The 27,360-nt window shown below is 47.9% G+C and overlaps 1 long non-coding RNA gene across 3 annotated transcripts in view; it reads left to right on the top strand.

The window, feature by feature from the left end:
- Positions 1-27,360, top strand: part of LOC307176558 — a 215,624-nt gene that overhangs the window by 67,065 nt on the left and 121,199 nt on the right. The window lies entirely within an intron of this gene.

The following is a 27,360-nucleotide window of genomic DNA, read 5'->3' as shown; positions in this document are numbered from 1 at the left end:
AGACGTGCCCTGAGCTAATGACACAGGTTCTAGAAATGGGCCAGCAACTCCCATCACTACCATGCTTCCAAATAATATAATTTCACTAGAAACCCTTGTAAGGTCCCCAAATACCTACTGCCCACCCAGCAATGCTGAGGCCTTTCTCCTCTACCTTGTGCTGCTCTCAATTGTTTTACAAAACGGTGGTCAACAAGGGGCTAGCAGGCCACCCATGGTTCTTGGGAAAGAGGCCCATCAAACCACAAAGCTCCACCACCAGCTCTGGAAAATGACGTCCTTGTATTAAAACATTCCTTCAGTAGATTCGTTTTCCACTCAAGGCTCAGCAGCTGGGCAGAGAACAGTTACCACATATCACCACTAGAGGGAGCTCCAGAGCCACCTCTGAACGTTGCCCATACCTGGCAGGGAGGAGACCAAGGTTGGAAGATCTTTCTCATAGAAAAGTACTTATACATCCCGATCCAGTTATGCACATTTTAACAGCCTGTAACTGTGTGGTATCCTTTTCATTCCTTAATTGTTAATACTCTTGCTGTACTTTGTGAGGATTGGGAAATGCTCGAGAAACAATTATTAGGAACAATAATTAATGACCATGTGTCAGGCACTGAGATAAGCACCTTTTATTCATTAGCTCTAGTTCCCACAGTAACCCTGTTGGAGGGATGCTGTTATGTTCCCCCCCTTTGTTATTCCTAAGCTTAATTTTTTATTATGAAAAATGGTAAATATACAGAGAAGTAGAGAGAAGTGGTGAGTCTAATGACCATGGCCATCACTAGATTGAAACAATTGCTCACATGTTGACACATTTGCCATCTACTGCGTTTTGGAGGAAGTATTTTAAAGTATGGTCGTTACTCACCCCTAAATACTTCAGTAGGTATCTCTAAAAACTACAGACATTTCCCACATAATCGTGATACCATGGTTAATGAAATTAACCATGATTCTGTAATATCACCCAATATGCAACCCATAGTCGCATTTCCTGGTTGTCCCCAAAATGTCTTTCACCCTTGCTTTGTTCTGACCAGCGGCCAAACAGGAATGCTCTTTGCCATATCTCTTGGGTCTCTTTTGTTTAAAATTTATTTTATTGAAGCATAGTTGACTTACAGTGTTGTGTTAATTTCTGCTGCACAGCACAGTGATTCAGTTATATGTATATATACATTCTTTTTCATATTCTTACAGGATATTGAATATAGTTCCCTGTGCTATACAGTAGGACCTTGTTGTTTATCCATCCTATATATAATAGTTTGCATCTGCTAATCCCAAACTCGCAATCCTTCCCTCCCCCACCGCATCCCCCTTGGCAACCACAAGTCTGTTCTCTACGTCTGTGAGACCGTTTCTGTTTCGTAGATAAGTTCATTTGTGTCATATTTTAGATTCCACATACAAGTGATATATGGTATTTGTCTTTCTCTTTCTGACCTACTTCACAATCTGTAGGTCCATCCAGGTTGCTGCAAATGGCATTACTTCATTCTTTTTAATGGCTGAGTAATATTCCATTGTGTGTGTGTATATGTATATATATATATATATATATATATACACATACATATATATATATACCACATCTTTTTTTTACATTTTTCCCTTTTTTAAAAAAATTTATTGAATTATAGTTGATTTACAATGTTGTGTTAATTTCTGCTGTACAGCAAAATGATTCAGATATGTATATATATTCTTTTTCATATTCTTTTCCATTATGGTTTATCACAGGATATTGAATATAGTTCCCTATGCTATGCAGTAGGACCTTGTTGTTTATCCATTCTATATATAATATTTTGCATCGGCTAATCCCAAACTCCCACATTTCCCTCCCCCACCTTCCTCCCTCTTGGCAACCACAAGTCTGTTCTCTGTCTGTGAGTCTGTTTCTGTTTCATAGATATGTTCATTTGTGTCGTATTAGAGTCCACATATAAGTGATGTCATATGGTATTTGTCTTTCTCTTTCTGACTTAATTTGCTTAGTATGATAATCTCCAGGTCCATTCATGTTGCTGCAAAGGCTGTTATTTCGTTCTTTTTATGTCTGAGTAATATTCCATCGTGCATATATACCACATCTTTATCCACTCATCTGTCGTTGGACATTCAGGTTGCTTCCATGTCTTGGCTATTGTAAATAGTGCCACTGTGAACATAAAGGTGCATGTATCTTTTCTTTTTTGTTTTGTTTTATTTTGTATTTTTATTTTTTTATTGTGGCAAAATATAGCTAATATAAAATTTACCATTTTAGCCATTTTTAAGGGTACAGTTCAGTGGCGTTAAGTACATTCACATTGTTGTGCAACCGTCACCACCACCATCCCAAGAACTTTTTCATCTTCTCCAACTGAAATATGTACCACTCAGTACTAATTCTCCCCCAGCCCCTGGCAACCAGCATTCTACTTTGCACCACATCTTCTTTATCCGTTCATGTGTCGATGGACAGTTAGGTTGTTTCCATGTCCTGGCTGTTGTGAATAGTGCTGCTGTGAACATAGGGGTCCACGTAGCTCTTTCTTTTTTTTTTTTTTTGCGGTACGCGGGCCCCTCACTGCTGTGGCCTCTCCCGTTGTGGAGCACAGGCTCCGGATGCGCAGGCTCAGCGGCCATGGCTCACGGGCCCAGCCGCTCCGCGGCACGTGGGATCTTCTCGGACTGGGGCACGAGCCCGTGTCCCCTGCATCAGCAGGCGGACTGTCAACCACTGCACCACCAGGGAAGCCCCCATGTAGCTCTTTGAATTATAGTTTTGTCTGGGTATATGCCCAGAAGTGGGATCGCTGGGTGACGTGGCACCTCTATTTTCAGTCTTTTGAGGACCCTCCATACTGTTTTCCATAGTGGTGCGTTGACTTATATTCTCTTGGATCTCTTTTAACCTAGAGCTGTTCTTACACTTCCCGTCTTCCTCCTTTTTTTAAAAATGACGTTGACATTTTGAAGAAACTCAGTTGCTTCGTGCAAAGCTGCACATCAGATTGTCTGTTTCCTTGTTACGTATTTAACCTGTTCCTCTATCCTCTGTATTTCCTGTAGGCTGTACGTTAGATCGTAGGCCTGACGAGATTCCGATGAATTATGATTTGGGGGGATGCTGTGTATGTCACGTTGCGTCACGTGGTGTTGGTTGTCTACTGTTGTGGTGCTTGGTCTAATCACCGGATGAGGGGGACGTGGTCAAGCGTCTCTACTATAAAGTGACGTTTCCCTTGTGTTAGCAAGTGAGCTGGAGGCTGACACTTCGGCTCCACGTGGAATCCAGTTCCCCACCAGCTGTCCACCGGATGGGGTTAGCATTCGGGACAAGCATTGCAATTAACTAGTACATTAGGGTTTGCAAAATGGTGGTTTTTACCTTCTGTCAATCCCTCTGCATTTATTAGATGTCATTCTTCTTTAGAGTAGAGCTTTTCTTTATTTCCTGGGGCTGTTTGCTTATTCTGAAGTACGGCTCCTGCCAGAAAGGCAGTAAGTGTTTAACTCTTTTCCTTTAATTACAAATGTTTAGAAGAAGATGGTGTAATAGCCACCTCCAATAGTGCCAAGTAAGTTTTTTTTTTTTTTGAGGTACGCAGGCCTCTGTTGTGGCCTCTCCTGTTGCGGAGCACAGGCTCCGGACACGCAGGCTCAGCGGCCATGGCTCACGGGCCCAGCCGCTCCGCGGCATGTGGGATCTTCCCGGACCGGGGCACAAACCCGCGTCCCCTGCATCAGCAGGCGGACTCCCAACCACTGCGCCACCAGGGAAGCCCCGCAAATAAGGTTTTGCGGGCTTTTTGGTGTTCTTTTGTTTGTATCATTGTGAACTCACCTCAATTAATAATAGTCACTATTCTTTTGATATTCAAATTGTACCAACTTTGGCCAATAAGAGCCTCTTCAAACCAGCTCTTGTAAGAAATGATTGTTTAAGGACTTGAACGTGGGGGGCCATCTATTTCAAGCTGGGAGCAAGCTAGAAGCTAAGAGAAGAGGACACACAGAAGATACATAGAGAGTTTGGGATGCAAACTCAAGGAGAAATTAGAACTTAGTTAACTGAGGATTCTGGGGTCAAGCCAAGGGAAAGCACTATAGAATGGCCTGAAAGCACAGGACAGAAAAAGTGGGCAGGGAGGCGGACAGTGGGAGGGGAACACATGCACCTTGGGGAGGTCAGTACAGGTGTAGTCATTGTTGGACCAGAAACTCAAGGGATAAACCGTGGTCCAGACAGAACAGGATCAGCCTTGTCCAGAGATTTAAGCAGTACTAATACCTGACCCAGGCTGAGTGGTAGAATATTTAGAAAATTAAAAGGTCAAGGTTAGAAGGGTCAGGTGAGAGTGGCAGGGAGGGGAAAGTGCTATGACTGACTTTTCAGTGTGATATTTTCTCAGTGAAATATCCTGAGGACACAGCACGCAAAGCCAGATGGTACATGACCAATCAGCATCCAGTAATGAAGTTCCTAATTTTTATTTAATGACCAACCATGCTCTCTATGGGCATATTGTAGAAACGTGGGAATGACAAGAGGGCGTGTCCTGAGGCTGCCTTTTCCAGCTCTGTCCTTCTGGAAGGCTAACAAGGATCTTTTATTTTTAAGTGCACCCAAAAAACTTTCCCTGATAGCTCGTTCCGCTGTCCTGTAACGTTGGGGACGTCTCCCTTGTAACTTCACACTCCCGTTTCTGTTCCATTTATAGTCTATATTTTTTGCATACTTCTGCTTGCAAATTTCCTTCATCCTTATGTTTAAGCACTGTCTCTTACAAACAACATTGATTTCTTTTTTTTTTTTTTGCGGTATGCTGGTCTCTCACTGTTGTGGCCTCTCCCGTTGCGGAGCACAGGCTCCAGACGCACAGGCTCAGCGGCCATGGCTCACGGGCCCAGCCACTCCGCGGCATGTGGGATCTTCCCGGACCGGGGCACGAACCCGTGTCCCCTGCATTGGCAGGCAGACGCTCAACCACTGCGCCACCAGGGAAGCCCAACATTGATCTCTTAATTGGATTCTTTAGTCATTTACATTTATTGTACTTATGATGTTTCAATCCACCATTTGACTGTTTGGTTACTCCTGTTCTTTGTTCCTGCTTTTTTCCTATCTTCTTTTTTTAAAAAATTGAGATGTAATTGACATATAACATATGACTTTCAGGTGTACAACATCATGGTTTGACATTTGTATATATTGCAAAATGATCACCACTGATGTCTAGCTAACATCCCTCACCACACATAGTTACAATTTTTTTTCTTGTGATGAGGGCTTTCAGGATCTACTCTCAGCAACTCTCAAATATGTGATACAGTGTTATTAACTGTAGTCCCCACACTGTGCATTACCTCCCAGGACTTACTTATTTTGTAACTGCAAGTTTGCACCTTTTGACCCCCGCCCCTTGCCTATCTTTGTCTTCTTATTGTTTCTTATTTTACTCCATTGGATACATTAGATGCTTTCTTCCTGTATTTTTAGTGGTTCCCTAGAGATCACCGTATGCATTCCTGACTTTTTAACATCTAACATGAATTCCTACTTTTGTCACTTCCCAGGACACTTCAGTACCTTAGGACATTTAACATCCTTTCTTCCTGCGTTGAGTACTATGATTGCCAAGGAAGTTCTCTCTACATATTTAAAACCCTGCAAGGCGTTAGTACAGTTACTGTTTATATGGTCAGCGTTCATTTAGGTTTATCTGTTGTTCTATTTACTCTTCCCAGGGCAGCTCATTCCTTCTTGCATTTCTGTGTTTCTATCTGAGATAATTTTCTTTCTGTCTAAAGATTCTTCTTCGGTTTGTACGCGCTAGTTTTGTTGTCTGGAAAGATTATCAGTTCACCTTAATTTCTGAATATTTTTGGTGGATATAGGATGCTAGGTTGTCAGCTATTTTCTGTCAGAACTTTGAAGATATGATTTCCTGTCTTTTGGTTTCTAGTGTTTCTGATGAAGGTTAGTGGTCAGTCTTATTGTTGGTCCTCTGAAGGTAACATACTTTTCTTCCCCTTCTGGTTTCTTTTAAGATTTTCTCTTTGTCTCTTTGTTTTTTAGTACTTTTACTGCAATATGCCTAAATTTGGGTTTCTTAGTATTTCTGCTGCTTGGAGTTCCTAATTCATGGCTCTGTGTCTTGAGTCAGTTTTAAGTATATCTTGAAATATTGCTTTTTCGCGATTAATTCTCCCCTCTTCCTTCTGGGATTCCAGTTACACATATTTTAAATCTTTTTTTTTTCACGTTTAATGTGTCTCTTACGCTCTTTTCTGTGTTTCTTTTTCGATCTCCACGCTTTAGTCTGACTATTTGATTCTGATCTTCTTGACTGATTTTCTCTTAAAGCTATTTAATCGCTCCTAAACTATCTGCTGAAGTTTTAGTTACAGTTATTGAAAACTGTGCAGTTTACAAAACTGTACCGTAAGCTGTATAGATGCAGTCATCCGTGTGGATTTCCTTTTTTATACTTCCCAGTTTCCTGCTAGAATTTACTATCTGAATCATTGAACTCCTTGAACATTCCGTCGTGGTTATTTAAGGATGTGTGTCCGATAACCCAGCGTGTGGCTGGCTCTCTGGTGGGTCCGTGTCTGTGGTCTGGTTGTGGAGGAACTCGCCCGTCCAGCTCAGGTGGAGAGCCGCCCTCCAGCCCAGGGCACTAGGCGGTCTTTCTGCTCGTGCTAGCTCAGGTCACTTAGGGCGGCACTGATTTCTTCTGATATTATAATCAGATTATTTCCTATGGATTTATGGCTTCAGAACCTGTTGTCATTTCAGTGTAAGGTGTCTTTGCTCAGGACCAAACGGAAGCACAGAGCAGTCAGGGGCCACAGTGAACGTGCGTTTCTCCTACAGCGTCTCAGAGCCCTTCTTATGTCTGGGAACGGGAGTCAGGGTCTGGGATACGATCCCGGGACAAACACACCCTTGGCAGCAGGCGTTCCCACCAGGCTTTGCTGCTGGAGCGAGTGAGGCCGAGATGAAGGGGCTTCAGGCCCGTGCTGGCAGTGGCGGCTGCGACGTGGATCCTGATCCGGCAGCAGCTGCAGTGTCCTCGCCGGCCCGGCCCCGTGGGTGAACTTGGCTGTCCTCGTAGCCGCCTGGACCTCCAGGTTCGGGCCGCTCTCTGAGACTTCCTTTCCTTTCTGAGTTATCCGATACCCTTTCAGTGCAGGCCTGTTCTGCACAGACGAACCAGAGTGGGATTTCGTTGTTTGCAACTCATGACTATTACACGACCAAGCGGCCGAGAACTCAGGAGGGCTGAGGCTGCTCCGTTCTCCGCGGGAGACTCAGCTGGGAGATGATGGCATTTCAGACCCGGCAACCCGGGGTGCTGCGGGCTCCTGCAGGCCTGGGAGGTTACAAGGGAAGGCTGCACACGCCCCTGTGCACTCGACTAAATTGCATGCAATTCTCCTGGAAAACTAAAATAATAATTTAGGCCCTTTAACAGGCTGTGAAAGGACCATTAGGGAGAGAACAGAGAGGAACAAATTAGGAGAGAGGGCTGCGCGGGATGTGGTTGACGTGGGTGGAGGCTAGGCCACCTGCTGGGCTGTGAGCCATGGCCTGAGCAGCCCTGGAGGGAGACCCTTTCTCATCAGGGCCTTCCTCTTGGGAGGCTCCTGCGGGTCCTCTAACACCTTTGTGGAGGTCGGTGTTCTTGGGGCAGCTCCTCCAGTCAGGGCCACCCCCCCGCCCAGCTCCTGACCCTGACCCTCAGCTGCATTGCGCCAGCCTGGCTGCCCCATAAAGGGTGCTGACCTCAGCCTCCGTTGCTTGGAGGGTCGAGGACTATAGGAGCCTGTGACACGCCTCTAGGACCTGCCCCTCCACCCAGACGTTGAGTTCCAGGAGCAGAGGGCCAGGTCCTGAGCTCTCTTTGTACACTGTGCACACGGGAGGTTTCAGTACGTGCTCTTCGCAAGTGATGCGCCTGACTGGTCTCCCCCTCTCCTGTTTGCTATTAGCTCTTTCTCCCAAATTGCCATGTTGCCGGGTAGGTGGATTCAAGTGGTAAAGTGCAGAGGGGGTTCAGAATGTTACTCCCCATCTGAAGTTCAGGGCTTGGGGGACAAGAGGGGGAGGAGAGCTTTGCAGGTAGATGGGTACATCTTGCCTTTTTTATTTCTAGAAGGCCAGTTCCTGGCTTAAGGCTCCTGCTTACATAGCTGCAGTCGACTTGATGGTCTGTAGGTTGATGTATTGATGGTTTGAAGATTCTGCCGCATATTTTCGTTCACTTCTAGGACGTCTCTGCTCCAGTGTCTTCCAGATGGATGCTGGGGGAGTTCTGCCACCTGTGCCCCCATATTTGCTTAAGCCTGGGCTTCTCATTCACCTTTTCCATCCAGGTCCCTTTAATGCCAGAGGAGAGTTCACACAGACCAACGTTAGCGTTCCAACTGGTTCCCCGCCTTCGTTTTTGCCCAGGTTGCTTTTTAAAGCATAAATCAGACAAAATAGCTCCACTGTTGAAAGCCGTCCCAAGGCCTCCTATCACATGGGGGCTTTTCCCCAGGGCCCTTTATAAAAGCCTGCAGAGGGTGGCCTCTTTCTACCTCTCTGCTGCCATTTCTTGCCTCTTAACCTGCTGGCTTATGACTCCCCAGCCACACTGGCCTCCTTCCTACCCTTTGAACACTTCAGACCTCAGGGCCTTTGCACTTGCTGTCCTGTTTGCCTGGGACACCACCCTCTGGGTCATCCATGTTTTGTTGCTTTTCCTTGTCATTCAGATCTAAGCTCAAATGTCACCTCCTCTCTGCATCCATCCAGTTAGCCAGCCCTCACCGAATCACTGTCTGTCCCTGGGCTCAGTCATGTTTTCTTTATAACACTTATCTTCTGAAAATGATCTCCTTCTTTTATCTGTATACCTAGCAGCTCACCTGATGCATAGCTGTTGCTTGGCAACATTTTGTGCAATGAACGAGTGAGGGAAATGTTTTCAATATCTCTAGGCATATTTTTAAAAGTTAACATGAATTTTTCATCCTACTCGAAAATATTTATGTTAGTTTCCTACCAAAAAAAAAACCCCCAAAACAACAAAAAAAGCAATAATTTGAATTACCTGTGGAGTGAAAATGCTTAGCAGATGACAAATTGAGTCAATTCATTATTCAACATACGGACAAATTCATTACTGAATAAACGAATGAATGAATGAATAAGAAGTTGAGCCCCGTTTCTATCCTGTGGCATCTTGTACAGCCTGGGGGGGTGCTGGGTGTACAGACCGGAGAAAGATGCAGTCCTGAGCCTAAGAGGGAACGGGCTGCTCCTTTGGTTTCTCTCCTCCTTCTGGAGCAGGAAGAATTTCCAGAATCACAGAGCGCTTCCCAAGCCAAGAGAAACAAGACCGTCAGATCGTTTTCTCCCTGGGATGTCGCACCTCTCCGTGGGTTCAGATGGCTGAGAACTGGGGTCCGGACCCTTCTCATCACCAGGCAGACTCTCCACAGGACAGAGGGAGCAGAGCTTGCAGCCTGTCAAGGGCGTTTCATGGCTGATACCTCCCTCCCTTCCTGGGGAGGGAGTCTGAAGGAGGCGGTCCATGGGCTCTGCCCCCGTGGGGCTTCCCGCCAGCTCTCCATCCCCTGCTCCGAATAAGCCTCTTTTTGAACCACTTTCAAGAAAATTACACCCTTCGCCCAGCAACCTTTGGGCCGTCCCTGCCCCCCGGGCGTGCTCCGGACACGCTCTGGATTCTGGGCAGAATGTTAAACATAGTCAGACAGAGAAGATGCTGGGAGAAATCACAGCCTGTGTCCTCAGTCAACTGGAAATGCCCCTTATCCTTTCAGTCAGACGCCATCTTCCTCAATTTACAACTTCTCATGGATAGGTTTTTATAGCTTCTTGGGAGACGGTGTTCCATGGGTGTCCTGCATTCCTCTGAGTCTTGTAAGCAGAGGCAACGGTGTTGGTTCTGGATGAGTTTTCGAGGATGTTTGTATATCAGACAACCCTGAAAGATAGAAAAAGTGTCTCCCTCTGGGACACAAGGCAGATTTGTTTCCTGACCAGTATAATGATAACGTCTCCCTCCAGCAGAGGTTGGGCAGGTTTGCCGCAGAGGATTGGGGGTTTCCAAGCACAGGGCTCCTGAGATGTGCCTACTCGCCCCCTACCAGGGCTGCTCTGCGCCGCCCGTGAGCTTGGGGGCAGGGGAACAGGCTTCTCACTGTGCCGGCAGTAATAAAAGTCCCTTGCCTCTGACCCAGGAGTCATCCATGGAACTGTGGTGGCTCACGTAACTGGGAGCGGGGTAGACTCTCAGACCCTTCTAGACACTCCTCTGGTCTATGTCCTGTAACTCAACTAAGTATATAGCGCTAGTATACACGTTATACATGAAAATGCGTCAGATTTCAAGTAAATGAGTCTTGTCTCCTCGAGGGCAAGCAGGATGCACTGTCAAATTATCTAATAACTGTGGGACACATGGCAAGTGGCCCCTAACTTCTTGCTGTCATTTCATCGTCTGGGTGGCCTGCAGTCGGGGATGTGCCTCTACTGGGTCCACAAGAGCCACCCCTGGCTGTTGACTCGCTGGTGGTGCTGGGCGTCCCAGTTTACAGGGGTCTCCACTTTAACCTTAGGCCATTCCCTCCACTACCAAAAAATGGGATGGTGGTGGCGGCATTCCTCGCCACCCGGTGAGCCAGAAAATGCCGGGAGGGATGCTAGTGAGAGCATACCCTGACGATCGACTGGGAGCCTGGGGGCCTGAGTCCAAGAGGCCTAAATGCTTAGGCATGATGTGCTGGAGAGAAAACATCAAATCCCCGGGGGCTTCCCTGGCTGTCCAGTGGTTAAGACTCCACGCTGCCACTGAAGGGGGCGCGGGTTCGATCCCTGGTCGGGGAACTGGGATCCCGCATGCCACAGGGCATGTCCAAAACATAAAGCAACAGCAAATATATATATAAGGAACAAATTGGGAAGAAATATTTGTAACATATGTAATAAAAACTTAAAAAAACAAACAACCAAACATCCAGTCCCAGCCCCAGTCAAAGGGCTCAGTGTCCAGATGTTTGGGAGGCTGCTCTGCCTGGGAAACAGAAGCCCATCGCCCTGGGTATCAAGAATAGGAGACCCGGTATCTCAGGCCAAGTCTGCATCAGTTCCAGGCTATCCCTTGGCAGGAGACTCAGGGCTGCAGTGAAACAGAAATGAACCAACACAAAGAAATCACCAAACGCGTCTCTGAATAAGGATTTGACAGCTTCTCCCTTTTCATTGTGTTAGATTCTGTGATGCTATAGATGGAAGACTCCATAATCATGATTTTATTTAAAAAACAAAAACAAAAGCAAACTGCTACCGAATGCAACTCCTGCGAGCAGGGAGAGCCAGGATGGGCCTTGAACTTGGAGCCAGAAGTTACGGAGTGCGGGTCTTGGCTCTGCCCCCTGTGAACAGAGGGAACCCCATTTCCTCACCTATAAGAAGGGGGAGCGTAACATGATGCTGATCACTGTGTGTGTGTGAGAGCGCTCAGGCACTGGGGGTGCACAGGTGGGCGTGCTCCCGGGGCTCAGGTGCAGTGGCGGGAGGGGGACGTTACCCTCAGGGGCCACCAGGGGGCGCTGATGGGGTTCCCTCCTGAAAATCCTTCCCCCACGATGAGAGCCACAGGCTGTTGCGTCACCGTAATATTAATAGTAAAAGCCATGATTTCCTAGGTGGGTTTGACGAGCCAGCGGTTTCACACATACATGATGTTATTTCTAATCTTGAGTCACTATGACATTTATAATATTTCCAGCTCTGAACTGTCCTAAATTCCAAATGAAGAAACCGGTTCTCAGCAGATGGGACGCACGGCCGAGGTCGCGAGAGGGTTCTGGAAGGACGCGGGTCCTGTCCTTAGCAGAGGCGCACCCGACACGGGCGCCGCTTTTCCTTAGAATGGAAAGTCCTTTCCACACGTTGTCTGCTTAATCCTTGCCGCCGTCCTCTGCGGTGGTTTATTATTTGCACCTCCTACCAGAAGACAGTGTGGCTCACGGTGCACGTGGGGGCACCAGATTCTGTAGCCCAGCAGCTCCGCCAAGGGTGGGGATTCCCTTTATATAACATTCTTGAAACAACAAAAGTACAGAGATGGAGAGCAGGTTACTGGCTCCACGGGTTAGAGGCAGAAGGAGGAAGAAATCTGTACGGAGGCGTACCACGAGGGAGCCGTACCACGAGGGAGCCGTGCGGGGATTGGACAGCCCTGGATGGGGGCGGGCTTACACGAAGCTGTGCACGTGGTCTAGCTGCAGGGAACCCACACACGCCTCAGGAAGCGCCGGTGTGGCGAGAAATCTGAATAAGCCCTGTGAATGGTCCCCACGTCAGTTTCCTGGTTTTTACCTCGAACTATGGTTGTGCTGGATGGTCACTTTAGTGGGGGGCGGGGAAGGGGGGGCTGGGGACAAGGTGCGTGGGACATTTCTTTGCAGTTTCCTGTGAATCTGTGATTGTTTCCAAATAAAAAGTTGGAAGACATCTTGCAGAGTCAGAAAGCAAGGAAGTGCTAAAAAATATGCACGTTGATGGGGCATGTCGAAAGCACACGGAGCCAACAGAAAGCGCTCCCAGTGGCCAAAGCTGGAACCTCTTCTTCGTCTTTTTTTTTTTTTTTTTTGCGGTACGCGGAGGATGGCCTTGGTGGTCTTCACACCCCCAAACCCATGACCCCAGTCTAATTGTGAGAAAAAGCAGACAAATTCCGATAGAGGGACATCTTACAAGACACTGATCCACACCCCAAAACCATCAAGGTCGCTGAAAACAAGAAAAGTCTGAGAAACTGTCACAGCCCAGAGGAACCTAAGGAGACAGGCCAACCAGACGGAATGTGGGATCTTGGAAGAGAAAAAGGACATTTGGTAAAAACAAAGGAAATCTGAATGAATTATGGACTTTGATTAATAATAATATATCCATATTGGTTCATTAATTATAACGGATGTAGCATACCAATGTAAGATTAGTTAATAATAGGGAAAACGGTGGGCTGGGTATATGGGAACTCTCTGAACGATCTTCTCAATATTTTTGTAAATCTGAAGCTGTTCTAACAAAGAAAGTCTATTACCAAATAAAAGTTAAAAGAAATTAAGATTTTGATGTGAAATTTTTGAGCCACTTCTGCGCATCAGGAAGGGTTCTATGGTCAAAGGCATCGTAGCGGTGAGCATGGTGTTACCAGCTGTTTTGCTGAAGCTTATTCGGCCTGGCTGGAGTGTGCACCCAGGTCTCCTGGCTGTTACCCCGTAGTTCTTCCCGTTATGCTCGCAAGGACCCAGAGATAAGAGGTTATTCGGTTACAGTGGGGAGACCAGTTAACCAGAATGCTCCATCCTCAACCATTCGTGGCTTCATCCTCCCTCTAGGACTCAGCGCAATTCCCTGAACTTTGCACGCACGAGTTCTCATTGTCACAGCCTTTCAAGGGGGTAGGAATTGTTTGCTCCATGTTAGGGATGGAGGAACCGAGACTCAGGGAGGTAATCTGCTCGAGGTCACTCGGTGGCCAGCGGTGGGTTGGGATTCAAATGCCAAGCGTCCCCCCCCCACACTGCATCACGCCCCTCCCTGAATGGCCCGCATGGTCCCACTGGGGAATTTCACACAATCACAGACGTAGCCATGATTCCTGGGTTTTTTTTTTTTCCTCTGGCTGCTCTTTGCTTTTTGGGGACAGTTAGTGAGCAAGGATTCAGTTTCGTCTCCTGAGGAAAGTCTTTGGAATATTTTCATAAAAGAGATGGGGAATGGGGATGGGTTGCTGCCATCACAGGACACATGATAGAATCTCTGCTTATAAACCAGGTTGGCACGATATTACACATCAACCCCCATGTCCCCATGCCTGCTCCCAGGGCAGACATGACTAATCAGTCTTGAGCTCCTGCCTGCTGAGCCTGGACTCAGCCTGACAGTCGTTCTTGTGAGCTCTCCAGGCAGCCACCATGAATCGTCAGAGCTGTCCCCGAGATGCAACCGCTCTGCCATCCCAGCTATAGCACAGCCACCCTTTACATGTTTCAACGTTTGAAACACAGGAGGAGAGCAGGCGTAGGCTGGTTACTGCATTTGCAGCTGATGCTCTAGTCACCACACAGAATTATTCCTCCAGCCTTTAATTAGGAGGTGCTGTCACGACCACATTCCTGACGGCTGGGGAAGGGGCAGACGCCATCGAGCTGCTGAGTGTCAGGGTGGCAGTGATGCCATCCCAGTGCTGCCTGGGCAGCACCACGTGGCAGGATGCCAGGGGCTGTGCATGCCAGCCACCGTGGGAAGTGACGTTAAGGCTTGTCTTTGGAAGAAGACCTGGGCAGTTGCCAGAAGGGATGCCTGCAGGACGAGGCTTTATGTTTTGTTCCAGAAAGCAACAGCCTACCGGCTCAGGAACAAGCTGGAAAATTGCCTTGTGATCCCTGCCCACTTGCTGACCGTTTCAGGCCCCGGGATCAATAACAGTAAGAAGTCCATCGTGTTAATTGCAGGCAGTACACGTTCTTCTGAAATATGAAGCCAATTTACCCAAGACTAGCGTTTATGGGGAGTTGCCAAGCCTGATGAAGGCTAAAACAAATCATTAGGTCCTCATACTTCTAAGTAGCTCACAAACTGTGCGTTAGCTTAACTCATATTTACTAACATTGTGGTTTTCGTTTATAGCCATGTTTCTTCCTCCTGCGGGTTCCCACAGCTCCAAATGCAGGGACCACATAGTCCCACGTAACACAAACACAGGGGCATGCTCTCTGGCGAGCTTCACGGACAGACTGGACCAGTTCTGCAGGTGCTAAGCTCAGCTTGTTAATGTTCTAAGAAAGTGAGCATCTCAGGTCACCTTTGACGCCGGGGGTTCAGTGAAAGATACCAGGAACCTGGATGGCAGAGGACATCAGCTCCTGAGCTGCGTGGTCCCTCTGGGCTCCCGCACGTCCCAGAGTGGGGCGTACAGCAGGGAGAGGATGCAGCCTGCACTCACCAGGCCTGCCCTCTCGGAGCACACCTGACTTCCACACTTCCCAAAGGTCCCCGATGTTGTCAGTTTGTCATCATCCGACGTGGATCACCCGTTAAGTACCGTTTTGTGCCGGTCCACCTCAGGGGCCTCATGCTTTTACAACCCAGACATGATTGCCATAGGCTTGGGCATCACTTTCTGATCCATCCATTTATTTATTTATGCATTCAACAAGTATTTATTGAGCATCTACTATGTGCCGGGTCCTGGAGCTTCACCAACATTGAGACACTTTTGCTCACGCAGAGCTTGGTGTCCCAATTGGTTGTCGTCGGGGTAGCAGAGGCTACATGTGACTGACACACGGTGCATACGTACAACTTGGGGTAGAAAGACCACCTGGGTCCACTTTCCCCAAAGGAGGCCATGGGCAAGGCAGGGGTTTCAGGTTCATGCGTAGCTCACCTGCACACTAGGAGGAGTACTCCCTGCTCTTCTCTCCACCCACTCCAGGAAGCCAGGTGTTGCAGGGGACGGGTTTGGAGTCAGAAAGCCTTGGCCCAAATCCCAGCTCCCCCCTCTCTATCACGGTGCCCCAGGACAAGTCACCTGGCCTCTGTAAGCCTCCGTTTCCTTGTCTGAGAAATGGGATGATAACTACAGGTGCCTCATACGGTTGAGGGTTAAATGGATTAATGAAGGCACTGGCAGATAGTAAGAACTCTGTAAATATTAGCTATTACTCCTCCAGTCAAGCGGGCAAGGGTCCGATGCTCACCCATTCCTGGATGTGAGCCGTAGGCGCCATGGAGGGGGGCGGATGGATGTTACAGGAGACGCCTTCCGTAAAACAGCGTAGGGCTCAGCACGGCCTGGTGCCCTTTCTTATGGACAGCTCGATGCCCCCAGGAGACCAGCAGCCAAGGGGCCTCACACTGTAACAGTGATAACAGCAGAGGAAGTGGACGCAGGAGAAAACGCAGATGCTCGGCCTACCCATGGGCACCCAGGCAGGACCCGATGCGTATAAGGAAATGCACCGCGATCAGCCCACAAGAACTTGGGGGTTCTGTTTGCAGATGGGTACACTGATTTAATGAACAGCTATTTCTTAGTATTTGAATTTTATTTCTAGATACAGAAATGAAAATAATCAGAAGAGCATTTTATAATGGGGGCACAAACAACTCATTTTTATTTTCTGGAAACACCCCACATGCAAAATTAAGACAATTTCCAAATCATCTTGCGGCCTCTGCTTGTGAGACAGCTCTTCCTGGGCCACACCACAGTGGTCACAGGTCATTTTCACCCCGTGACACTGATCCCACACCTGTAGGTCATCAAAAGCCGCAAGGATGGCTGCAGCGCATTTTCTTTGGCCCGTGGAGCTGTGGTCTGTAGAGTTTTGCCTTTGCTGCGATCTGCCCATCTGCTGCTGTGTTTGCGTCGCTCTGGTCAGCTCTGAGCCAGGACCCTCACTCTTGATCTGGTCCAGCGCCCTGAGGACATTCGCAGGGGTCAGCCACCTCTCTCCCCTCCCCACTGTCCGCTGGCCTGTCCATGGCTCTCCCTGCACACAGGAGACGGAAGCAGCCACGTCCATGTCGGGGGCCTCGTCAGAGAAGGGACGGGCCAAGAGAGAGCCGAGAAGAAACAGATTTCGGAAGAACTGGTCTCTTTGGCCAGTTCTCTCCCTCCTGCGCTATTTCTGCAGCTGGCAAACACAAGAGCACAGTGTGTGAAGTTCAGATCTGTTTCTGCACCGTCAGATCAAGCCTGGGAAGCAGACAGATGAAAGTGCTCTTTGAGATCCAAGATCAGGCTGAAGAGGAGAGGCCAGGTCACAGCATCACCAGGCCCAGGTCCTCTTGGCCAGAGTCTCTGCAGCCGGACTTGTGCCCAGGCAAGCAAGCAGCTTTGGGGCCTGTGCCCGCTCTGCACCCCCGTGCCTGGGAGCACACTTTGAAGTGCAGGCCGCTCTACAAGGCATCAGGCAAATGCCCCTGGGCTCTCGGGGGATAAAAGCTGGTGTCAGTGTTTACTTACATGACACTGAGCCCAGGCAGGAGGGAGGAGAGCCGGGGGCTAGGAGACCTGGCCAGACACCTGCCCTCAGAAAAGTGGCCCCAGCGTTCAAGTCAGCCTCCCAGGTGGCTGGTGCCAGGGCCTGGGTGGCAGGGGAAGCTCTTACACGTGCTGTGAGGTGGAGGCAGGGTTTGTGCCACATGAGTGACGGGCAGGAGGAGGTGCTGAGATGTGACCATTAAATCCGTGTGAACTTAGACGCCTCTCCGAGATGGGTGTTTCTTCCGTCCGTCCGAGCCAGCAAGTGAACTTTGCACACGGAGTTAAACAGCCCTGATGGGACTTCCCTGGTGGTGCAGTGGTTAAGAATCCGCCTGCCAATGCAGAGGACATGGGTTCGAGCCCTGGTCCGGGAAGATCCCACATGCCGCGGAGCAACTAAGCCTGTGCGCCACAGCTACTGAGCCTGTGCTCTAGAGCCCGCGCGCCACAACTACTGAGCCCGTGCGCCACAACTACTGAGCCTGTGCTCTAGAGCCTGCAAGCCACAACTACTGAGCCCTCACACCTAGAGCTCGTGCCCCACAATGAGAAGCCACTGCAAACAGAAGCAAGTGCACCGCAATGAAGAGTAGCCCCCGCTCGCTGCAACTAGAGAAAGCCCGCGTGCAGCAACGAAGACCCAAGGCAGCCAAAAATAAATAAATAAATAAATTTATTTAAAAAAAAAACACACAAAAAAACCCCCAGCCCTGATTATCCTGTGACGTCACTCCCCGTACTGGATGCCGTGCTCTAGACACGGGACAATGGCTGACTGCCCATGTGACAGCCTCAGATACTTTTTTTTTTTAAAGATCTTTATTGGAGTACAATTGCTTTACAATGGTGTGTTAGTTTCTGCTTTACAACAAAATGAATCAGTTATATATATACATATGTTCCCATATCTCTTCCCTCTTGCGTCTCCCTCCCTCCCACTCTCCCTATCCCACCCCTCCAGGTGGTCACAAAGCACCGAGCTGATCTCCCTGTGCTACGCGGCTGCTTCCCACTAGCTATCTACCTTACGTTTGGTAGTGTATATATGTCCATGCCTCTCTCTCGCTTTGTCACAGCTTACCCTTCCCCCTCCCCATATCCTCAAGTCCATTCTCTAGTAGGTCTGTGTCTTTATTTCTGTCTTACCCTTAGGTTCTTCATAACATTTTTTTCCTTAAATTCCATATATATGTGTTAGCATACGGTATTTGTCTCTTTCTGACTTATTTCACGCTGTATGACAGACTCTAGGTCCATCCACCTCATTACAAATAGCTCAATTTCGTTTCTTTTTATGGCTGAGTAATATTCCATTGTATATATGTGCCACATCTTCTTTATCTATTCATCCGATGATGGACACTTAGGTTGTTTCCATCTCCGGGCTATTGTAAATAGAGCTGCAGGGAACATTTTGGTACATGACTCTTTGAATTATGGTCTTCTCAGGGTATATGCCCAGTAGTGGGATTGCTGGGTCGTATGGTAGTTCTATTTGTAGTTTTTTAAGGAACCTCCATACTGTTCCCCATAATGGCTATATCAATTTACATTCCTACCAACCGTGGAAGAGGGTTCCCTTTTCTCCACACCCTCTCCAGCATTTACTGTTTGTAGATTTTTTGATGATGGCCATTCTGACTGGTGTGCGGTGATACCTCACTGTAGGTTTGATTTGCATTTCTCTAATGATTAGTGACGTTGAGCATCCTTTCATGTGTTTGTTGGCCATCTGTATATCTTCTTTGGAGAAATGTCTATTTAGGTCTTCTGCCCATTTTTGGATTGGGTTGTTTGTTTTTTTCTTATTGAGCTGCATGAGCTGCTTATAAATTTTGGAGATTAATCCTTTGTCAGTTGCTTCATTTGCAAATATTTTCTCCCATTCTGAGGGTTGTCTTTTGGTCTTGTGTATGGCTTCCTTTGCTGTGCAAAAGCTCTGAAGTTTCATTAGGTCCCATTTGTTGATTTTTGTTTTTATTTCCATTTCTCTAGGAGGTGGGTCAAAAAGGATCCTGCTGTGATTTATGTCATAGAGTGTTCTGCCTATGTTTTCCTCTTAGAGTTTGATAGTTTCTGGCCTTACATTTAGGTCTTTAATCCATTTGGAGTTTATTTTTGTGTATGGTGTTAGGGAGTGATCTAATTTCATGCTTTTACATGTAGCTGTCCAGTTTTCCCAGCACCACTTATTGAAGAGGCTGTCCTTTCTCCACTGTACATTCCTGCCTCCTTTATCAAAGATAAGGTGACCATATGTGCGTGGGTTTATCTCTGGGCCAGCCTCGGATACTTTTGAAAGCTGTTTCTTTCTTGGGCACTGACTCAGGGCCCCAAACCGCAGACCAGTGTTTAAATGCCTCCAGCTGAGCCTTTCCCCTCCCCCGAAACACGCAGGCCTGTCCTCCATCTGTTGTCACCCGTCTGCAGGTATAAAGCAGGACCGATCCCCCCTTGGTATTAAAAGGCTGCCTTGCCTTAGGAGGCGGGAGTAACCAGGTAGTAAATAAGGTCTTTACTACAGATAGTGAATAATGAATGTTGGTGCGAAAATGACGGTAATTCTTCACCTGTCAGATGAAAAGGGCACAGGAAAGAGTAGTTTAAAAATAGGGACAATGCTCAGGGTGTGATGGGGACAGCTGGCAGCCTGGGAGCCACTGTCTGGCAGGGAGGTGGGAGGTGGGCGGCCAGGGCATCCTCGGAGGAGCTCTGGAGCTCTTGACCAGGAGCACCCTGTTAGGACTGGAGAACCGGGCAGGGTGTCTCCTTGACCATGACCATGACAAGGTCTTACTCCCTGACTCCTTGCAACCTTGGCCTACGGCCCATCTTCATTCACATCCTGCGCAGACGCACGCAGAGCGGGCTTCCCTGCTCCTGCGCCGTGGAGTCTCTGGGTGTCGGCTTCCCTCCAGCTCCGCAGGGGCCGTCTGTACGAGGAAAGGGCTGGACGAAGGTGTCATGAGGCAGCACGAGGAAGTCAGCACAGGCTATGGAGTCGGATGGCCTGGAATCGAGCAACTGTACCAGTCAGTTACTTCCTGCACAGCCCGGACAGTGAGCCAGCCTCTCGGACCCTCAGCTTCGCTGTGTGTGTCTGAGGAGGTGATTCCTTCCCCAAGGGATTTAATGAGATCGTCTACCTGAGTCACCTCTTTGAGGATCTCAATAAACACAGGTTCTTCCCCTTTTAGCTTTATTGCCCTGGCCACAGCTCCGCCCCTGCCTCTGCCCTCCCAACGCTGGTCCTCTGCACACAGGTCCCGTGTTCATGTCCGTCTTTGCTGTCTTCTGCCTTAGACAAATGCCAACCCAAGAGGGTGGGGGATGTCTCTGTTATTTACCACTGTTACCCAGTGAATGGTACTCAGTGCCTAGCTCTCTATTTATTGAAGAATCCAGTCCTTCCTAAGTAACTATTGGTTTTATGAAAACAAAGATGCACATTTTTAAAAAGAATTAATTCACTCAATGCTCAGGTTAGTGGTTGACAGGTGAAAGGGCGTAATTAAAATTCCCGGGGCTTCCCTGGTGGCGCAGTGGTTAAGAATCCACCTGCCAAGGCAGGGGACATGGGTTCGAGCCCTGGTCGGGGAAGATCCCACATGCTGCGGAGCAACTAAGCCCGTGTGCCACAACTACTGAGCCTGCGCTCTAGAGCCCATGAGCCACAGCTACTGAGCCTGCGAGCCACAACTACTGAAGCTTGTGTGCCTAGAGCGTGTGCTCCACAAGAGAAGCCACCACAACAAGACTGCGTGCCTTGATGAAGAGTAGCCCCCGCTCGCCGCAACTAGAGAAAGCCCGCGCGCAGCAACAAAGACCCAATGCAGCCATAAATAAATAAATTAATTAATTTTTAAAAAAGAAAGAAACCAAAGGGTGCAACTTCACTGACTGTACAAATGTACTGTTAGTAGAATTGGTCCTAAAGTTTAAAAATAAATAAATTCCCGCTTTAGAGTATCCAAAATATACAAAGAACTCATATGACTCAACATCAAAACAAACAACCTGATTAAAAACTGGGCAGAAAGGGCTTCCCTGGTGGCGCAGTGGTTGAGAGTTCGCCTGCCGATGCAGGGGACATGGGTTCGTGCCCCGGTCCGGGAAGATCCCACATGCCGCGGGGCGGCTGGGCCCGTGAGCCATGGCCGCTGAGCCTGCGCGTCCAGAGCCTGTGCTCCGCAACGGGAGAGGCCTCAACAGTGAGAGACCCGCGTACCGCAAAAAAATAAAAAATTAAAAAATTAAAAATGGGCAGAAGGGGAATTCCCTGGCGGTCTAGTGGTCAGGACTCCGTGTTTTCACTGCCGAGGGCCTGGGTTCAATTCCTCGTCGGGGAATTAAGATCCCACAAGCCATGCGGCGCAGCCTGAAAAAAAAAGTAGAAAAAAATGGGCAGAGTACCTGAATAGACATTTTTCCAAAGAAGACATACAGATGGCCATACAGATGGCATTCAGACACATGAAAATATATTCACCATCACCAATCACCAGGGAAATGCAAAGCAGAATCACAAAGATCTACCACCACACACCTGTCGAACGGCTGTCATCCAAAAGACAACAAATGAGTGTTGGCGAGGATACAGAGAAAAGGGAACCCTTGTGTACTGCCGGTGGGATTATAAGGTGGTGCAGTTACTATGGAAAATAGTATAGCCTCCTCAAAAAAATTAAAAATAGAACAGCCGTATGACCCAGCAGTTTCACTTCTGGGTATTTATCAGAAGAAAATAAAAACACGAATTTGAAAAACAATATGTACCCCCGCCCATGTTCATTGCAGCTCTATTTACAATAGCCAAGACATGGAAGCAACCTAAGTGTCCATCAGTGGATGAACGAATAAAGAAGACGTGGTATGTTATGCAACAGAATAGTAGCCACAGAAAGATGAAATCTTGTCATTTGGGACAACATGGATGGATCTAGAGGGTATCATGCTAAGTAAAGTAAGTCAGACAGAGAAAGACCAGTACGGTATGATCTCCTTTATATGTGGAATCTAAAAAACAAAACCAGCCAACCAACGAACCAACCAACCAAACAAACAAAACAAAATCAGACTCATAAATACAGAGAACAAACAGGTGGTTGCCAGAGGGGAGCAGGGTGGGTGGGTGGGTAAAACAGGTGTAGGGAATTAAGAGGTGAAAAACTCCAGCTATATAATAAGTAAGTCACAGGGGTGTAATGTACAGGATAGGGAATATAGTCAATAATATTTTAATAACCTTGTATGGGGACAGATGGATACTAGACTTTTCATGGTGATAATTTCATAATGTATGCAAACGTCCAATCATGGTGTAGTACACCTGAAATGAACGTAATATTGTACATCGACTGTATTTCAATTTACAACATCCTACTTTAGTAGAATTTTGTAGTTATTCCCTGTCAACAATGATCCTGCTTCCCATACCTGGTCGGACCCCTACCCACCCACCCAAGGCCTGCAAACTTCAGGGGGTCTGGACTTTCTTTCCAGGTCAGTCCTGTGCCTCCTTTGACACTGCAGTTGAGCTGTGTGGGGAGAACTGACGTGGCTCAGAGGACGCCAGTCCCAAGCTTCTGACCCTCGAGCCTCCACTGACCCGTCCAGCCTTTCTTCCCAGGTTCTGCTGTCCGAGAGCAAAAGAAAGCGATCATACTGTGTCGTACGAATCACCTGGTTGACAACACACCTGGTTACTGTGATGATTAGAATATTTGAAAATTCTCAAGGGGGTGTTTGTGACTAGATCACAAATATCCATCTTAGATCGAACAGGACCGGAGCAGAACCCAGAATGTTTATTAAGAGGCTACTGACTCTGGCTCCCGAGAGGCTCTGCTTGCCTCCAGCTAGAGACCTCGGACGTGGGCATCCAGTGCATCATGAATTCCCCACCTCAGCCTCCTTGCCAAGCCCTCAGGGGTCCCGGGAGGTAGCAGGATGAGGTTTCTCTCCAACAGGAAGCATCACTGGGGGGCTACCTGGCTGAGGGGTCAAAGGATCAAGGGCACCCCGCAGAGCCAGGGCGAGAAATTCCCATCCTGAGAATTCCGGCGTGCTCTCCTGTGGGGAGGGAGGCGTGCCAGGAGGAGAGGTCTGTGACTGGGAGCTGACGCTGGCAGGTCCCGACAACAACCATTGCCTCCTGGTGGGGTTAGTGACTGTGACTTCTGCAAATTAAAGCAAATTTGCACCTGCTGTATCTCAGAGCCGTGGTCCGCTAAGGTGCAGGGAAGAACGGAGGGTGTCTTCCTCCGCTGTGTGCCAGCTCCAGCTACCCCTGGGCTCACCCTGGTGCAGTTATGAGATGGACGCATGCCCTTAACCTCCATGGCGTTTTCGCCACACTCCAGTGGCTGCCATCGCGTCCAGGGCCGATGAGCTTTCAGGGAAAGCAGTTTTCTCCTTGGAACCACAAACACTGACCTGTAACAGACTAGGAGAAAAAAGTAAAGCAGACCGCCACATTTCCGTCTTCAACATTGTCCTATCAGGACGCCAGCAATTCCCTGTTAGCAACCACAAGGATGACCAGAACATGTACATTATAAACCAGCTTTCTGTAGCAGCCAGCACCGTACAGGCACGGACACACACACCCTGATGGAGATGAAAAGGCTGAAGATTTTCAAATTATCTTTCTAAATCTCTTTAAAAAATTGAAGCACAATCTGCTTTCTTTATCCAGTGATGCCTTTTTTGCTTTTTCAGTGTCACAACCTGAATTTAGATGGAAAGAAAATTGTAGCTGTGTCCTTCCTTGAGGTAGTCAGTGACATGATAAATCTGTGGATTAAATGAAGCTATTGGAGCTGGGGTGCTGAGTCTTCATATTGCTGAAATGCAATATTCTCCAAATTGATCTACAGATTCAAAGTCCCAGATGGATTTTCTTATAGAGACTCACAAACGTCCTAAAATTCCTACGGGACCCCAATTAGCAGAAGAACTAATTCCTACACTTCCTAATTTCAAAACTTACTATAAAACCGTAATCGCGACAGCGTTGTGCTGGCATGAGGATAGACGTGTCAATAGACTAGAATTAAGAGTCCAGATATAAGCTCTTCCATTTATGGCCAACTTATTGATGTCAAGACCATTTACTGGGGAGAAAGAATAGACTTTTCCACAAATAGTGCTGGAACTACTGGATTTAAGAAATTGGATGGTTTCTTAAAAAGCACAAGCAACAAAAGAAGAGGTAGATAAATTGGACTTTATCAAAAGTAAAAAGATTTACACTTCAAACTGTACATTAAGAAAGTGAAAAGACAATCAACAGACTAGGAGAAAATATTTGCAAGTCACCTGTCTGATAAGGGACTTGTATCCAGGCTATGTAGAGAACACTTATAACTCAATAACAAGAAGATTAATTTGTGTCTTTGAAAACACACTCCGCTTTAAAAATGGGCAGAGGATATGAACAGACGTTTCTCCAAGAATGATATATAAAGAAGGCCAGTACACACACAAAAAGATGCATAACATTATTGATCATTAGAGAAATGCTAATCAAAACCACAGTGAGATACCACTTCACACACACTAGGATGGCTAGAGTCAAAAAGAGACAGTAACAAGGATGTGGAGAGATTGGAACCCTCATACGTTGCTGGTGGGAATGTAAAGTTGTGCGGCCACTTTGGAAAACAGCAGTTCCCCCAAAAGGTAAACATAGAGTTATCCTGTGATGTCATTATGGGGGTTTCTCATCTATTCAGCTATTGAATTATTTTTAAATTATATTTTAGTAAGAATCAAGCCGATCTCCATTTAGTACACATTTTCAGAAACCATCTTTTAAAAGTGTCGTTTGCCAGTGTGTTATACATAATCTAAAGGTAGTAGGTGGTGGGCTGATTGAGATAGTGATTTCCTATTATTCTGTGAATTAATGAATTGATTACGTAGGCCAGCCCTGGGAGTCGCTTGGCACACCGAGTCGCAGAAGTTTCCAGAGTTCCTCAGGCTCAGGTCACTTGGCAAAAATGGACAAAGATTGACACTTAACAAAAATTGTACTCTCTTATGCATCATCCTTCATGCGGCTAAAACATGCGTCTTGAGTTTGAAAGATTTCTCTCAAATCTTTGATTTCCTGTTTAAGTTAAATTTTTTTCCCCCGATTTCATGCAACCCATTTGTTCACCAGGCTCGTGGCTTCCCTCATTACTGCTGCCGTTTCAGTTATCTGGTCAACGAGGGCTTTAAGGCCATGGAATGCTGCTCATCAAGGCTCGTAATTATCCCGAGGTCACCGTTTTAGTTAGCCGTTAGCAGCCCAGACATGAGCTCTCAGTTCCGGCTCATGTGCCTCAGAGTTTCCCAGGGTTCCTCGGGGGATGTGTGAAGCTCTCGCGCTCTGGCCACGCTGCTCTGCTGCTCTCCTGCTGTGCCTTGGCCAATATCTTGTCTTCCTTCAGCTCTTGAATTTCTTCCCGACGCTGCTTCATCACTTCCACTCCTCTTGAAAGCCCTGGTTTGCTCATAAAGCGATTTTCCTGCTTTGTCATGGTCTCTTGACCTTTCTTTCTTTCCTTTTTTTTTTTCTTTTTTAATATTGAAGTATAGTTGATTTATAATGCTGTGTTAATTTGTGCTGTACAGACAGTGACTCAGTTATACGCATATATACATCCTTTTTTATTTTCTTTTGCATTATGGTTTATCCCAGGATATTGACCATAGTTCCCTGTGCCGTGCGGTAGGACTTTGTTGTTTATTGATCTCTCAGCAAGAGTTTTAGGATGAGCTCTGTACTTCTCCATCTGGTCCCCATTCTTCGCAGCTGAAATGGCTGGTTGGAGGCCGGCATCCGCTCCTTAACCCTCGAGGGAGCGGAGGCAGGCAGTCCTTTCAACGAGGGGGAGCGAGGTGCCCAGGGGAGCCGTCTCCCGGGCTCTCACTGGGGTTGGGGGTTGGCCACCCAGGCCCCTCAACTGAATCCCGTTACCGGCCCCTTTCCCCTCCCTTTAGCCCGACAGACTCAGGAGCATGTACACCGGGGGCTCTCTCCTGATGCTTAGGGCTAAATGCTTCCCCAGTGAAACAGTGAAAAGAAGCGCTCATCCCCAGCTGAAGACAGGAAAGCACGGGGACCGTGACCCCTCCCGGAAGCAGGTCTGTCACTGCGTTTACCTTAGCGTAGACCTGCTTTTCCGTGTGCAGGCTGGAGCTCGTGGACATCCCCAGCTTGGGAGCCTCGGCCCTGATGAGGGAGTGTTCACGGCATGTCCCCCGTCGTGCAGTGTCCCTCAGGTGGGACTTCTGGGCAGCCCTCCACCTTCAGGGCCTTCCCTCTCAGACCACCAGGGCCCCAGGCGAGGCGAGCACAGCCAGCTGCCCCGTGCTCCCCCATCTCAGGTGGAAGGCTCTGGAAAGCTCTTGGCAGTTCCGATACGGGGCTGCCTTGAGCCTTGGAGTCTGAAATGCCTCTCGACAGGCTTAAGCTACGCATGCCGCGTCAGTTTGTAACACGTGAGGACAGAGCTGATGGGACATCCTCAACTCACGGTCGACATGCACTTAGATTGGAGCGCTAGGAATCAATTGTCCCCTCTGCCGCCTCCATCGAACCGCGAATGCTCTTCACGGCGGATGCTGGTTGGGTGGGTTAGAGAACCGAACACATTAACCCTCATCCCCAGTTCTTCAGTCGGCGTTTCCCAACGTGCGGCCACAGGTCATCTCTGTCATGTAATTACCTGGGGGTCCTTAGTTTGGTAGACACACCTTTTCCAGGCCCCAGCCCAGACTTACTGCCTTCAGATCTCTGGGCACGGGGGGTGGAGTCTGCATTTCAGACAAACTTATTTTGCGCTTGAGTTTGAGACCTGTAAGTGCTGGGCTGAATGGAGTCTGATCCCACAATTCCACACCCTGGGGATTCAGCTGTCTGTCAGATTCCAAGGGAAAGAATGACAGAGGAATGCAAATCTCGGATACTAAATAAGCACGTCAGGTGATCACGTTCTTCCACGCAGGGCTGCCTTAAGGTGTCTGAGGGGCATTTTAATAGGATTTAGTTTGCAAAATCCGACTCCTGTATTGCGGGCCCACAGATTGCATCAGGGTAGGCGCTCCTTCCTTTCACAGCTACCATCCATCTTTCCCTTCCTCTCCTGCCCCCAGGCCCCCATCTAAGACAGACTTACTTTCCTCCTCTTCGCCAGCACCAGGGGAGCTCGAGAACATACCCACGCCCAAGTCACAACACAAACCAAGTGCGTCTGAATTTCTGGGGGTAGAGCCCCATATCTTCAAAGCT

Source organism: Stenella coeruleoalba (assembly GCF_951394435.1).
Source record: "Stenella coeruleoalba genome assembly, chromosome: 18".
Classification (NCBI taxonomy): domain Eukaryota; kingdom Metazoa; phylum Chordata; class Mammalia; order Artiodactyla; family Delphinidae; genus Stenella; species Stenella coeruleoalba.
Note: the sequence above shows the minus strand (reverse complement) of the source record. Positions and strands in the feature narration are given on the sequence as shown.